Source organism: Saccoglossus kowalevskii, chromosome 6, assembly GCF_978046115.1.
Source record: "Saccoglossus kowalevskii chromosome 6, keSacKowa6.1, whole genome shotgun sequence".
Classification (NCBI taxonomy): Eukaryota; Metazoa; Hemichordata; class Enteropneusta; family Harrimaniidae; genus Saccoglossus; species Saccoglossus kowalevskii.
This window is the reverse complement of record NC_140646.1, coordinates 6,674,591-6,689,453: the sequence shown is the minus strand read 5'-3', so window position 1 is coordinate 6,689,453 and position 14,863 is coordinate 6,674,591.

Sequence of the window (14,863 nt, the reverse complement as noted above, 5' to 3'; positions counted from 1 at the left end):
CTAATCTAGTGTTACATTAGAAGACTATGATTCCACTGAACTAGTGTCGCATTAGACGATTAGCATTCTACTAATCTAGTGTTACATTAGAAGAGCATCATTCCACTTTACTAGTGTCGCATTAGAAGACTAGCATTATACTAATCTAGTGTTACTTTAGAAGAGCATCATTCCACTGTACTAGTGTCGCATTAGAAGACTAGCATTCTACTAATCTAGTGTTACATTAGAAGACTATGATTCCACTGAACTAGTGTCGCATTAGACGATTAGCATTCTACTAATCTAGTGTTACATTAGAAGAGCATCATTCCACTTTACTAGTGTCGCATTAGAAGACTAGCATTATACTAATCTAGTGTTACATTAGAGCATCATTCCACTGTACTAGTGTCGCATTAGAAGACTAGCATTCTACTATTCTAGTGTCGCATTAGAAGACTAAGATTCCACTGTACTAGTGTCGCATTAGAAGACTAGCATTCTACCAATCTATTGTTACATTATAAGAGCATCATTCCACTGTACTAGTGTCGCATTCGAATACTAGCATTCTACTAATCTAATGTTACATTAGAAGAGCATCATTCCACTGTACTAGTGTCGCATTCGAATACTAGCATTCTACTAATCTAGTGTTACATTAGAAGACTATGATTTCACTGAACTAGTGTCGCATTAGACGACTAGCATTCTATTAATCTAGTGTTACATTAGAAGAGCATCATTCCACTGTACTAGTGTCGCATTAGAAGACTGGTATTCTACTAATCTAGTGTTACATTAGAAGAGCATCGTTCCACTGTACTAGTGTCGCATTTGAATACTAGCCTTCTACTAATCTAGTGTTACATTAGAAGAGCATCGTTCCACTGTACTAGTGTCGCATTAGAAGACTAGCATTATACTAATGTAGTGTTACATTAGAAGAGCGTCATTCCACTGCACTAGTGTCCCATTAGAAGACTAGCATTCTACCAATCTATTGTTACATTAGAAGAGCATCATTACACTGTACTAGTGTCGCATTTGAATACTAGCCTTCTACTAATCTAGTGTTACATTAGAAGAGCATCATTCCACTGTACTAGTGTCGCATTAGAAGACTAGCATTCTACTAAACTAGTGTTACATTAGAAGACTAGCCTTCTACTAATCTAGTGTTACATTAGAAGAGCATCATTCCACTGTACTAGTGTCGCATTAGAAGACTAGCATTCTAATAAACTAGTGTTACATTAGAAGAGCATCATTCCACTGTACTAGTGTCGCATTTGAATACTAGCCTTCTACTAATCTAGTGTTACATTAGAAGAGCATCGTTCCACTGTACTAGTGTCGCATTAGAAGACTAGCATTATACTAATCTAGTGTTACATTAGAAGACTATGATTCCACTGAACTAGTGTCGCATTAGACGATTAGCATTCTACTAATCTAGTGTTACATTAGAAGAGCATCATTCCACTTTACTAGTGTCGCATTAGAAGACTAGCATTATACTAATCTAGTGTTACTTTAGAAGAGCATCATTCCACTGTACTAGTGTCGTATTAGAAGACTAGCATTCTATAATCTAGTGTTACATTAGAAGAGCATCATTCCACTGTACTAGTGTCGCATTAGAAGACTAGCATTCTACTAAACTAGTGTTACATTAGAAGAGCATCATTCCACTGCACTAGTGTCGCATTAGAAGACTAGCCTTCTACTAATCTAGTGTTACATTAGACGAGCATCATTCCACTGTACTAGTGTCGCATTAGAAGACTAGCATTCTACTAATCTATTGTTACATTAGAAGAGCATCATTCCACTGTACTAGTGTCGCAATTGAATACTAGCCTTCTACTAATCTAGTGTTACATTAGACGAGCATCATTCCACTGTACTAGTGTCGCATTAGAAGACTAGCATTCTACTAAACTAGTGTTACATTAGAAGAGCATCATTCCACTGCACTAGTGTCGCATTAGAAGACTAGCCTTCTACTAATCTAGTGTTACATTAGAAGAGCATCATTCCACTGCACTAGTGTCGCATTAGAAGACTAGCATTCTACTAATCTAGTGTTACATTAGAAGAGCATCATTCCACTGTACAAGTGTCGCATTAGAATACTAACATTCTACTAATCTAGTGTTACATTAGAAGAGCATCATTCCACTGTACTAGTGTTGCATTAGGAGACTAGCATTCTACTGATCTAGTGTTACATTAGAAAAGCATCATTCCACTGTACTAGTGTCGTATTAGAAGACTAGCATTCTATAATCTAGTGTTACATTAGAAGAGCATCATTCCACTGTACTAGTGTCGCATTAGAAGACTAGCATTCTACTAAACTAGTGTTACATTAGAAGAGCATCATTCCACTGCACTAGTGTCGCATTAGAAGACTAGCCTTCTACTAATCTAGTGTTACATTAGACGAGCATCATTCCACTGTACTAGTGTCGCATTAGAAGACTAGCATTCTACTAATCTATTGTTACATTAGAAGAGCATCATTCCACTGTACTAGTGTCGCATTTGAATACTAGCCTTCTACTAATCTAGTGTTACATTAGACGAGCATCATTCCACTGTACTAGTGTCGCATTAGAAGACTAGCATTCTACTAAACTAGTGTTACATTAGAAGAGCATCATTCCACTGCACTAGTGTCGCATTAGAAGACTAGCATTCTACTAATCTTTTGTTACATTAGAAGAGCATCATTCCACTGTTCTAGTGTCGCATTTGAATACTAGCCTTCTACTAATCTAGTGTTACATTAGACGAGCATCATTCCACTGTACTAGTGTCGCATTAGAAGACTAGCATTCTACTAAACTAGTGTTACATTAGAAGAGCATCATTCCACTGCACTAGTGTCGCATTAGAAGACTAGCATTCTACTAATCTAGTGTTACATTAGAAGAGCATCATTCCACTGTACAAGTGTCGCATTAGAATACTAACATTCTACTAATCTAGTGTTACATTAGAAGAGCATCATTCCACTGTACTAGTGTCGCATTAGAAGACTAGCATTCTACTAATCTATTGTTACATTAGAAGAGCATCATTCCACTGTACTAGTGTCGCATTTGAATACTAGCCTTCTACTAATCTAGTGTTACATTAGAAGAGCATCGTTCCACTGTACTAGTGTCGCATTTGAATACTAGCCTTCTACTAATCTAGTGTTACATTAGAAGAGCATCATTCCACTGTACTAGTGTCGCATTTGAATACTAGCCTTCTACTAATCTAGTGTTACATTAGAAGAGCCTCATTCCACTGTACTAGTGTTGCATTAGGAGACTAGCATTCTACTGATCTAGTGTTACATTAGAAAAGCATCATACCACTGTACTAGTGTCGCATTAGAATACTAACATTCTACTAATCTAGTGTTACATTAGAAGAGCATCATTCCACTGTACTAGTGTCGCATTAGAAGACTAGCATTCTACTAATCTAGTGTTACATTAGAAGAGCCTCATTCCACTGTACTAGTGTTGCATTAGGAGACTAGCATTCTACTGATCTAGTGTTACATTAGAAAAGCATCATACCACTGTACTATTGTCGCATTAGGAAACTAGCATTATACTAATCCAGTGTTACATTAGAAGAGCATCATTCCACTGTACTAGTGTCGCATTAGAAGACTAGCATTCTACTAATCTAGTGTTACATTAGAAGACTATGATTCCACTGAACTAGTGTCGCATTAGACGATTAGCATTCTACTAATCTAGTGTTACATTAGAAGAGCATCATTCCACTTTACTAGTGTCGCATTAGAAGACTAGCATTATACTAATCTAGTGTTACTTTAGAAGAGCATCATTCCACTGTACTAGTGTCGCATTAGAAGACTAGCATTCTACTAATCTAGTGTTACATTAGAAGACTATGATTCCACTGAACTAGTGTCGCATTAGACGATTAGCATTCTACTAATCTAGTGTTACATTAGAAGAGCATCATTCCACTTTACTAGTGTCGCATTAGAAGACTAGCATTATACTAATCTAGTGTTACATTAGAGCATCATTCCACTGTACTAGTGTCGCATTAGAAGACTAGCATTCTACTATTCTAGTGTCGCATTAGAAGACTAAGATTCCACTGTACTAGTGTCGCATTAGAAGACTAGCATTCTACCAATCTATTGTTACATTATAAGAGCATCATTCCACTGTACTAGTGTCGCATTCGAATACTAGCATTCTACTAATCTAATGTTACATTAGAAGAGCATCATTCCACTGTACTAGTGTCGCATTCGAATACTAGCATTCTACTAATCTAGTGTTACATTAGAAGACTATGATTTCACTGAACTAGTGTCGCATTAGACGACTAGCATTCTATTAATCTAGTGTTACATTAGAAGAGCATCATTCCACTGTACTAGTGTCGCATTAGAAGACTGGTATTCTACTAATCTAGTGTTACATTAGAAGAGCATCGTTCCACTGTACTAGTGTCGCATTTGAATACTAGCCTTCTACTAATCTAGTGTTACATTAGAAGAGCATCGTTCCACTGTACTAGTGTCGCATTAGAAGACTAGCATTATACTAATGTAGTGTTACATTAGAAGAGCGTCATTCCACTGCACTAGTGTCCCATTAGAAGACTAGCATTCTACCAATCTATTGTTACATTAGAAGAGCATCATTACACTGTACTAGTGTCGCATTTGAATACTAGCCTTCTACTAATCTAGTGTTACATTAGAAGAGCATCATTCCACTGTACTAGTGTCGCATTAGAAGACTAGCATTCTACTAAACTAGTGTTACATTAGAAGACTAGCCTTCTACTAATCTAGTGTTACATTAGAAGAGCATCATTCCACTGTACTAGTGTCGCATTAGAAGACTAGCATTCTAATAAACTAGTGTTACATTAGAAGAGCATCATTCCACTGTACTAGTGTCGCATTTGAAGACTAGCATTCTACTAATCTAGTGTTACATTAGAAGAGCATCATTCCACTGTACTAGTGTCGCATTAGAATACTAATATTCTACTAATCTAGTGTTACATTAGAAGAGCATCATTCCACTGTACTAGTGTCGCATTAGAAGACTAGCATTCTACTAATCTAGTGTTACATTAGAAGAGCCTCATTCCACTGTACTAGTGTTGCATTAGGAGACTAGCATTCTACTGATCTAGTGTTACATTAGAAAAGCATCATACCACTGTACTAGTGTCGCATTAGAATACTAACATTCTACTAATCTAGTGTTACATTAGAAGAGCATCATTCCACTGTACTAGTGTCGCATTAGAAGACTAGCATTCTACTAATCTAGTGTTACATTAGAAGAGCCTCATTCCACTGTACTAGTGTTGCATTAGGAGACTAGCATTCTACTGATCTAGTGTTACATTAGAAAAGCATCATACCACTGTACTATTGTCGCATTAGGAAACTAGCATTATACTAATCCAGTGTTACATTAGAAGAGCATCATTCCACTGTACTAGTGTCGCATTAGAAGACTAGCATTCTACTAATCTAGTGTTACATTAGAAGACTATGATTCCACTGAACTAGTGTCGCATTAGACGATTAGCATTCTACTAATCTAGTGTTACATTAGAAGAGCATCATTCCACTTTACTAGTGTCGCATTAGAAGACTAGCATTATACTAATCTAGTGTTACTTTAGAAGAGCATCATTCCACTGTACTAGTGTCGCATTAGAAGACTAGCATTCTACTAATCTAGTGTTACATTAGAAGACTATGATTCCACTGAACTAGTGTCGCATTAGACGATTAGCATTCTACTAATCTAGTGTTACATTAGAAGAGCATCATTCCACTTTACTAGTGTCGCATTAGAAGACTAGCATTATACTAATCTAGTGTTACATTAGAGCATCATTCCACTGTACTAGTGTCGCATTAGAAGACTAGCATTCTACTATTCTAGTGTCGCATTAGAAGACTAAGATTCCACTGTACTAGTGTCGCATTAGAAGACTAGCATTCTACCAATCTATTGTTACATTATAAGAGCATCATTCCACTGTACTAGTGTCGCATTCGAATACTAGCATTCTACTAATCTAATGTTACATTAGAAGAGCATCATTCCACTGTACTAGTGTCGCATTCGAATACTAGCATTCTACTAATCTAGTGTTACATTAGAAGACTATGATTTCACTGAACTAGTGTCGCATTAGACGACTAGCATTCTATTAATCTAGTGTTACATTAGAAGAGCATCATTCCACTGTACTAGTGTCGCATTAGAAGACTGGTATTCTACTAATCTAGTGTTACATTAGAAGAGCATCGTTCCACTGTACTAGTGTCGCATTTGAATACTAGCCTTCTACTAATCTAGTGTTACATTAGAAGAGCATCGTTCCACTGTACTAGTGTCGCATTAGAAGACTAGCATTATACTAATGTAGTGTTACATTAGAAGAGCGTCATTCCACTGCACTAGTGTCCCATTAGAAGACTAGCATTCTACCAATCTATTGTTACATTAGAAGAGCATCATTACACTGTACTAGTGTCGCATTTGAATACTAGCCTTCTACTAATCTAGTGTTACATTAGAAGAGCATCATTCCACTGTACTAGTGTCGCATTAGAAGACTAGCATTCTACTAAACTAGTGTTACATTAGAAGACTAGCCTTCTACTAATCTAGTGTTACATTAGAAGAGCATCATTCCACTGTACTAGTGTCGCATTAGAAGACTAGCATTCTAATAAACTAGTGTTACATTAGAAGAGCATCATTCCACTGTACTAGTGTCGCATTTGAATACTAGCCTTCTACTAATCTAGTGTTACATTAGAAGAGCATCGTTCCACTGTACTAGTGTCGCATTAGAAGACTAGCATTATACTAATCTAGTGTTACATTAGAAGACTATGATTCCACTGAACTAGTGTCGCATTAGACGATTAGCATTCTACTAATCTAGTGTTACATTAGAAGAGCATCATTCCACTTTACTAGTGTCGCATTAGAAGACTAGCATTATACTAATCTAGTGTTACTTTAGAAGAGCATCATTCCACTGTACTAGTGTCGTATTAGAAGACTAGCATTCTATAATCTAGTGTTACATTAGAAGAGCATCATTCCACTGTACTAGTGTCGCATTAGAAGACTAGCATTCTACTAAACTAGTGTTACATTAGAAGAGCATCATTCCACTGCACTAGTGTCGCATTAGAAGACTAGCCTTCTACCAATCTAGTGTTACATTAGACGAGCATCATTCCACTGTACTAGTGTCGCATTTGAATACTAGCCTTCTACTAATCTAGTGTTACATTAGACGAGCATCATTCCACTGTACTAGTGTCGCATTAGAAGACTAGCATTCTACTAAACTAGTGTTACATTAGAAGAGCATCATTCCACTGCACTAGTGTCGCATTAGAAGACTAGCATTCTACTAATCTATTGTTACATTAGAAGAGCATCATTCCACTGCACTAGTGTCGCATTAGAAGACTAGCATTCTACTAATCTAGTGTTACATTAGAAGAGCATCATTCCACTGTACAAGTGTCGCATTAGAATACTAACATTCTACTAATCTAGTGTTACATTAGAAGAGCATCATTCCACTGTACTAGTGTCGCATTAGAAGACTAGCATTCTACTAATCTATTGTTACATTAGAAGAGCATCATTCCACTGTACTAGTGTCGCATTTGAATAATAGCCTTCTACTAATCTAGTGTTATATTAGACGAGCATCATTCCACTGTACTAGTGTCGCATTAGAAGACTAACATTCTACTAAACTAGTGTTACATTAGAAGAGCATCATTCCACTGCACTAGTGTCGCATTAGAAGACTAGCATTCTACTAATCTAGTGTTACATTAGAAGAGCATCATTCCACTGTACAAGTGTCGCATTAGAATACTAACATTCTACTAATCTAGTGTTACATTAGAAGAGCATCATTCCACTGTACTAGTGTCGCATTAGAAGACTAGCATTCTACTAATCTATTGTTACATTAGAAGAGCATCATTCCACTGTACTAGTGTCGCATTTGAATACTAGCCTTCTACTAATCTAGTGTTACATTAGAAGAGCATCGTTCCACTGTACTAGTGTCGCATTTGAATACTAGCCTTCTACTAATCTAGTGTTACATTAGAAGAGCATCATTCCACTGTACTAGTGTCGCATTTGAATACTAGCCTTCTACTAATCTAGTGTTACATTAGAAGAGCATCATTCCACTGTACTAGTGTCGCATTTGAATACTAGCCTTCTACTAATCTAGTGTTACATTAGAAGAGCATCGTTCCACTGTACTAGTGTCGCATTAGAAGACTAGCATTATACTAATCTAGTGTTACATTAGAAGAGCATCATTCCACTGCACTCGTGTCCAATTAGAAGACTAGCATTCTACCAATCTATTGTTACATTAGAAGAGCATCATTCCACTGTACTAGTGTCGCATTAGAAGACTAGCATTCTACTAATCTAGTGTTACATTAGAAGAGCATCATTCCACTGTACTAGTGTCGCATTAGAATACTAACATTCTACTAATCTAGTGTTACATTAGAAGAGCATCATTCCACTGTACTAGTGTCGCATTAGAAGACTAGCATTCTACTAATCTAGTGTTACATTAGAAGAGCCTCATTCCACTGTACTAGTGTTGCATTAGGAGACTAGCATTCTACTGATCTAGTGTTACATTAGAAGAGCATCGTTCCACTGCACTAGTGTCCCATTAGAAGACTAGCATTCTACCAATCTATTGTTACATTAGAAGAGCATCATTACACTGTACTAGTGTCGCATTTGAATACTAGCCTTCTACTAATCTAGTGTTACATTAGAAGAGCATCATTCCACTGTACTAGTGTCGCATTAGAAGACTAGCATTCTACTAAACTAGTGTTACATTAGAAGACTAGCCTTCTACTAATCTAGTGTTACATTAGAAGAGCATCGTTCCACTGTACTAGTGTCGCATTAGAAGACTAGCATTATACTAATCTAGTGTTACATAAGAAGACTATGATTCCACTGAACTAGTGTCGCATTAGACGATTAGCATTCTACTAATCTAGTGTTACATTAGAAGAGCATCATTCCACTTTACTAGTGTCGCATTAGAAGACTAGCATTATACTAATCTAGTGTTACTTTAGAAGAGCATCATTCCACTGTACTAGTGTCGTATTAGAAGACTAGCATTCTATAATCTAGTGTTACATTAGAAGAGCATCATTCCACTGTACTAGTGTCGCATTAGAAGACTAGCATTCTACTAAACTAGTGTTACATTAGAAGAGCATCATTCCACTGCACTAGTGTCGCATTAGAAGACTAGCCTTCTACTAATCTAGTGTTACATTAGACGAGCATCATTCCACTGTACTAGTGTCGCATTAGAAGACTAGCATTCTACTAATCTATTGTTACATTAGAAGAGCATCATTCCACTGTACTAGTGTCGCATTTGAATACTAGCCTTCTACTAATCTAGTGTTACATTAGACGAGCATCATTCCACTGTACTAGTGTCGCATTAGAAGACTAGCATTCTACTAAACTAGTGTTACATTAGAAGAGCATCATTCCACTGCACTAGTGTCGCATTAGAAGACTAGCATTCTACTAATCTATTGTTACATTAGAAGAGCATCATTACACTGTACTAGTGTCGCATTTGAATACTAGCCTTCTACTAATCTAGTGTTACATTAGAAGAGCATCATTCCACTGTACTAGTGTCGCATTAGAAGACTAGCATTCTACTAAACTAGTGTTACATTAGAAGACTAGCCTTCTACTAATCTAGTGTTACATTAGAAGAGCATCATTCCACTGTACTAGTGTCGCATTAGAAGACTAGCATTCTAATAAACTAGTGTTACATTAGAAGAGCATCATTCCACTGTACTAGTGTCGCATTTGAATACTAGCCTTCTACTAATCTAGTGTTACATTAGAAGAGCATCGTTCCACTGTACTAGTGTCGCATTAGAAGACTAGCATTATACTAATCTAGTGTTACATTAGAAGACTATGATTCCACTGAACTAGTGTCGCATTAGACGATTAGCATTCTACTAATCTAGTGTTACATTAGAAGAGCATCATTCCACTTTACTAGTGTCGCATTAGAAGACTAGCATTATACTAATCTAGTGTTACTTTAGAAGAGCATCATTCCACTGTACTAGTGTCGTATTAGAAGACTAGCATTCTATAATCTAGTGTTACATTAGAAGAGCATCATTCCACTGTACTAGTGTCGCATTAGAAGACTAGCATTCTACTAAACTAGTGTTACATTAGAAGAGCATCATTCCACTGCACTAGTGTCGCATTAGAAGACTAGCCTTCTACTAATCTAGTGTTACATTAGACGAGCATCATTCCACTGTACTAGTGTCGCATTTGAATACTAGCCTTCTACTAATCTAGTGTTACATTAGACGAGCATCATTCCACTGTACTAGTGTCGCATTAGAAGACTAGCATTCTACTAAACTAGTGTTACATTAGAAGAGCATCATTCCACTGCACTAGTGTCGCATTAGAAGACTAGCATTCTACTAATCTATTGTTACATTAGAAGAGCATCATTCCACTGCACTAGTGTCGCATTAGAAGACTAGCATTCTACTAATCTAGTGTTACATTAGAAGAGCATCATTCCACTGTACAAGTGTCGCATTAGAATACTAACATTCTACTAATCTAGTGTTACATTAGAAGAGCATCATTCCACTGTACTAGTGTCGCATTAGAAGACTAGCATTCTACTAATCTATTGTTACATTAGAAGAGCATCATTCCACTGTACTAGTGTCGCATTTGAATAATAGCCTTCTACTAATCTAGTGTTATATTAGACGAGCATCATTCCACTGTACTAGTGTCGCATTAGAAGACTAACATTCTACTAAACTAGTGTTACATTAGAAGAGCATCATTCCACTGCACTAGTGTCGCATTAGAAGACTAGCATTCTACTAATCTAGTGTTACATTAGAAGAGCATCATTCCACTGTACAAGTGTCGCATTAGAATACTAACATTCTACTAATCTAGTGTTACATTAGAAGAGCATCACTCCACTGTACTAGTGTCGCATTAGAAGACTAGCATTCTACTAATCTATTGTTACATTAGAAGAGCATCATTCCACTGTACTAGTGTCGCATTTGAATACTAGCCTTCTACTAATCTAGTGTTACATTAGAAGAGCATCGTTCCACTGTACTAGTGTCGCATTTGAATACTAGCCTTCTACTAATCTAGTGTTACATTAGAAGAGCATCATTCCACTGTACTAGTGTCGCATTTGAATACTAGCCTTCTACTAATCTAGTGTTACATTAGAAGAGCATCATTCCACTGTACTAGTGTCGCATTTGAATACTAGCCTTCTACTAATCTAGTGTTACATTAGAAGAGCATCGTTCCACTGTACTAGTGTCGCATTAGAAGACTAGCATTATACTAATCTAGTGTTACATTAGAAGAGCATCATTCCACTGCACTCGTGTCCAATTAGAAGACTAGCATTCTACCAATCTATTGTTACATTAGAAGAGCATCATTCCACTGTACTAGTGTCGCATTAGAAGACTAGCATTCTACTAATCTAGTGTTACATTAGAAGAGCATCATTCCACTGTACTAGTGTCGCATTAGAATACTAACATTCTACTAATCTAGTGTTACATTAGAAGAGCATCATTCCACTGTACTAGTGTCGCATTAGAAGACTAGCATTCTACTAATCTAGTGTTACATTAGAAGAGCCTCATTCCACTGTACTAGTGTTGCATTAGGAGACTAGCATTCTACTGATCTAGTGTTACATTAGAAGAGCATCGTTCCACTGCACTAGTGTCCCATTAGAAGACTAGCATTCTACCAATCTATTGTTACATTAGAAGAGCATCATTACACTGTACTAGTGTCGCATTTGAATACTAGCCTTCTACTAATCTAGTGTTACATTAGAAGAGCATCATTCCACTGTACTAGTGTCGCATTAGAAGACTAGCATTCTACTAAACTAGTGTTACATTAGAAGACTAGCCTTCTACTAATCTAGTGTTACATTAGAAGAGCATCGTTCCACTGTACTAGTGTCGCATTAGAAGACTAGCATTATACTAATCTAGTGTTACATAAGAAGACTATGATTCCACTGAACTAGTGTCGCATTAGACGATTAGCATTCTACTAATCTAGTGTTACATTAGAAGAGCATCATTCCACTTTACTAGTGTCGCATTAGAAGACTAGCATTATACTAATCTAGTGTTACTTTAGAAGAGCATCATTCCACTGTACTAGTGTCGTATTAGAAGACTAGCATTCTATAATCTAGTGTTACATTAGAAGAGCATCATTCCACTGTACTAGTGTCGCATTAGAAGACTAGCATTCTACTAAACTAGTGTTACATTAGAAGAGCATCATTCCACTGCACTAGTGTCGCATTAGAAGACTAGCCTTCTACTAATCTAGTGTTACATTAGACGAGCATCATTCCACTGTACTAGTGTCGCATTAGAAGACTAGCATTCTACTAATCTATTGTTACATTAGAAGAGCATCATTCCACTGTACTAGTGTCGCATTTGAATACTAGCCTTCTACTAATCTAGTGTTACATTAGACGAGCATCATTCCACTGTACTAGTGTCGCATTAGAAGACTAGCATTCTACTAAACTAGTGTTACATTAGAAGAGCATCATTCCACTGCACTAGTGTCGCATTAGAAGACTAGCATTCTACTAATCTATTGTTACATTAGAAGAGCATCATTCCACTGTTCTAGTGTCGCATTTGAATACTAGCCTTCTACTAATCTAGTGTTACATTAGACGAGCATCATTCCACTGTACTAGTGTCGCATTAGAAGACTAGCATTCTACTAAACTAGTGTTACATTAGAAGAGCATCATTCCACTGCACTAGTGTCGCATTAGAAGACTAGCATTCTACTAATCTAGTGTTACATTAGAAGAGCATCATTCCACTGTACAAGTGTCGCATTAGAATACTAACATTCTACTAATCTAGTGTTACATTAGAAGAGCATCATTCCACTGTACTAGTGTCGCATTAGAAGACTAGCATTCTACTAATCTATTGTTACATTAGAAGAGCATCATTCCACTGTACTAGTGTCGCATTTGAATACTAGCCTTCTACTAATCTAGTGTTACATTAGAAGAGCATCGTTCCACTGTACTAGTGTCGCATTTGAATACTAGCCTTCTACTAATCTAGTGTTAAATTAGAAGAGCATCATTCCACTGTACTAGTGTCGCATTTGAATACTAGCCTTCTACTAATCTAGTGTTACATTAGAAGAGCATCATTCCACTGTACTAGTGTCGCATTTGAATACTAGCCTTCTACTAATCTAGTGTTACATTAGAAGAGCATCGTTCCACTGTACTAGTGTCGCATTAGAAGACTAGCATTATACTAATCTCGTGTTACTTTAGAAGAGCATCATTCCACTGCACTCGTGTCCCATTAGAAGACTAGCATTCTACCAATCTATTGTTACATTAGAAGAGCATCATTCCACTGTACTAGTGTCGCATTTGAATACTAGCCTTCTACTAATCTAGTGTTACATTGGAAGAGCATCATTCCACTGTACTAGTGTCGCATTAGAAGACTAGCATTCTACAAAACTAGTGTTACATTAGAAGAGCATCATTCCACTGCACTAGTGTCGCATTAGAAGACTAGCCTTCTACTAATCTAGTGTTACATTAGAAGAGCATCATTCCACTGTACTAGTGTCGCATTAGAATACTAATATTCTACTAATCTAGTGTTACATTAGAAGAGCATCATTCCACTGTACTAGTGTCGCATTAGAAGACTAGCATTCTACTAATCTAGTGTTACATTAGAAGAGCCTCATTCCACTGTACTAGTGTTGCATTAGGAGACTAGCATTCTACTGATCTAGTGTTACATTAGAAAAGCATCATACCACTGTACTAGTGTCGCATTAGAATACTAACATTCTACTAATCTAGTGTTACATTAGAAGAGCATCATTCCACTGTACTAGTGTCGCATTAGAAGACTAGCATTCTACTAATCTAGTGTTACATTAGAAGAGCCTCATTCCACTGTACTAGTGTTGCATTAGGAGACTAGCATTCTACTGATCTAGTGTTACATTAGAAAAGCATCATACCACTGTACTATTGTCGCATTAGGAAACTAGCATTATACTAATCCAGTGTTACATTAGAAGAGCATCATTCCACTGTACTAGTGTCGCATTAGAAGACTAGCATTCTACTAATCTAGTGTTACATTAGAAGACTATGATTCCACTGAACTAGTGTCGCATTAGACGATTAGCATTCTACTAATCTAGTGTTACATTAGAAGAGCATCATTCCACTTTACTAGTGTCGCATTAGAAGACTAGCATTATACTAATCTAGTGTTACTTTAGAAGAGCATCATTCCACTGTACTAGTGTCGCATTAGAAGACTAGCATTCTACTAATCTAGTGTTACATTAGAAGACTATGATTCCACTGAACTAGTGTCGCATTAGACGATTAGCATTCTACTAATCTAGTGTTACATTAGAAGAGCATCATTCCACTTTACTAGTGTCGCATTAGAAGACTAGCATTATACTAATCTAGTGTTACATTAGAGCATCATTCCACTGTACTAGTGTCGCATTAGAAGACTAGCATTCTACTATTCTAGTGTCGCATTAGAAGACTAAGATTCCACTGTACTAGTGTCGCATTAGAAGACTAGCATTCTACCAATCTATTGTTACATTATAAGAGCATCATTCCACTGTAC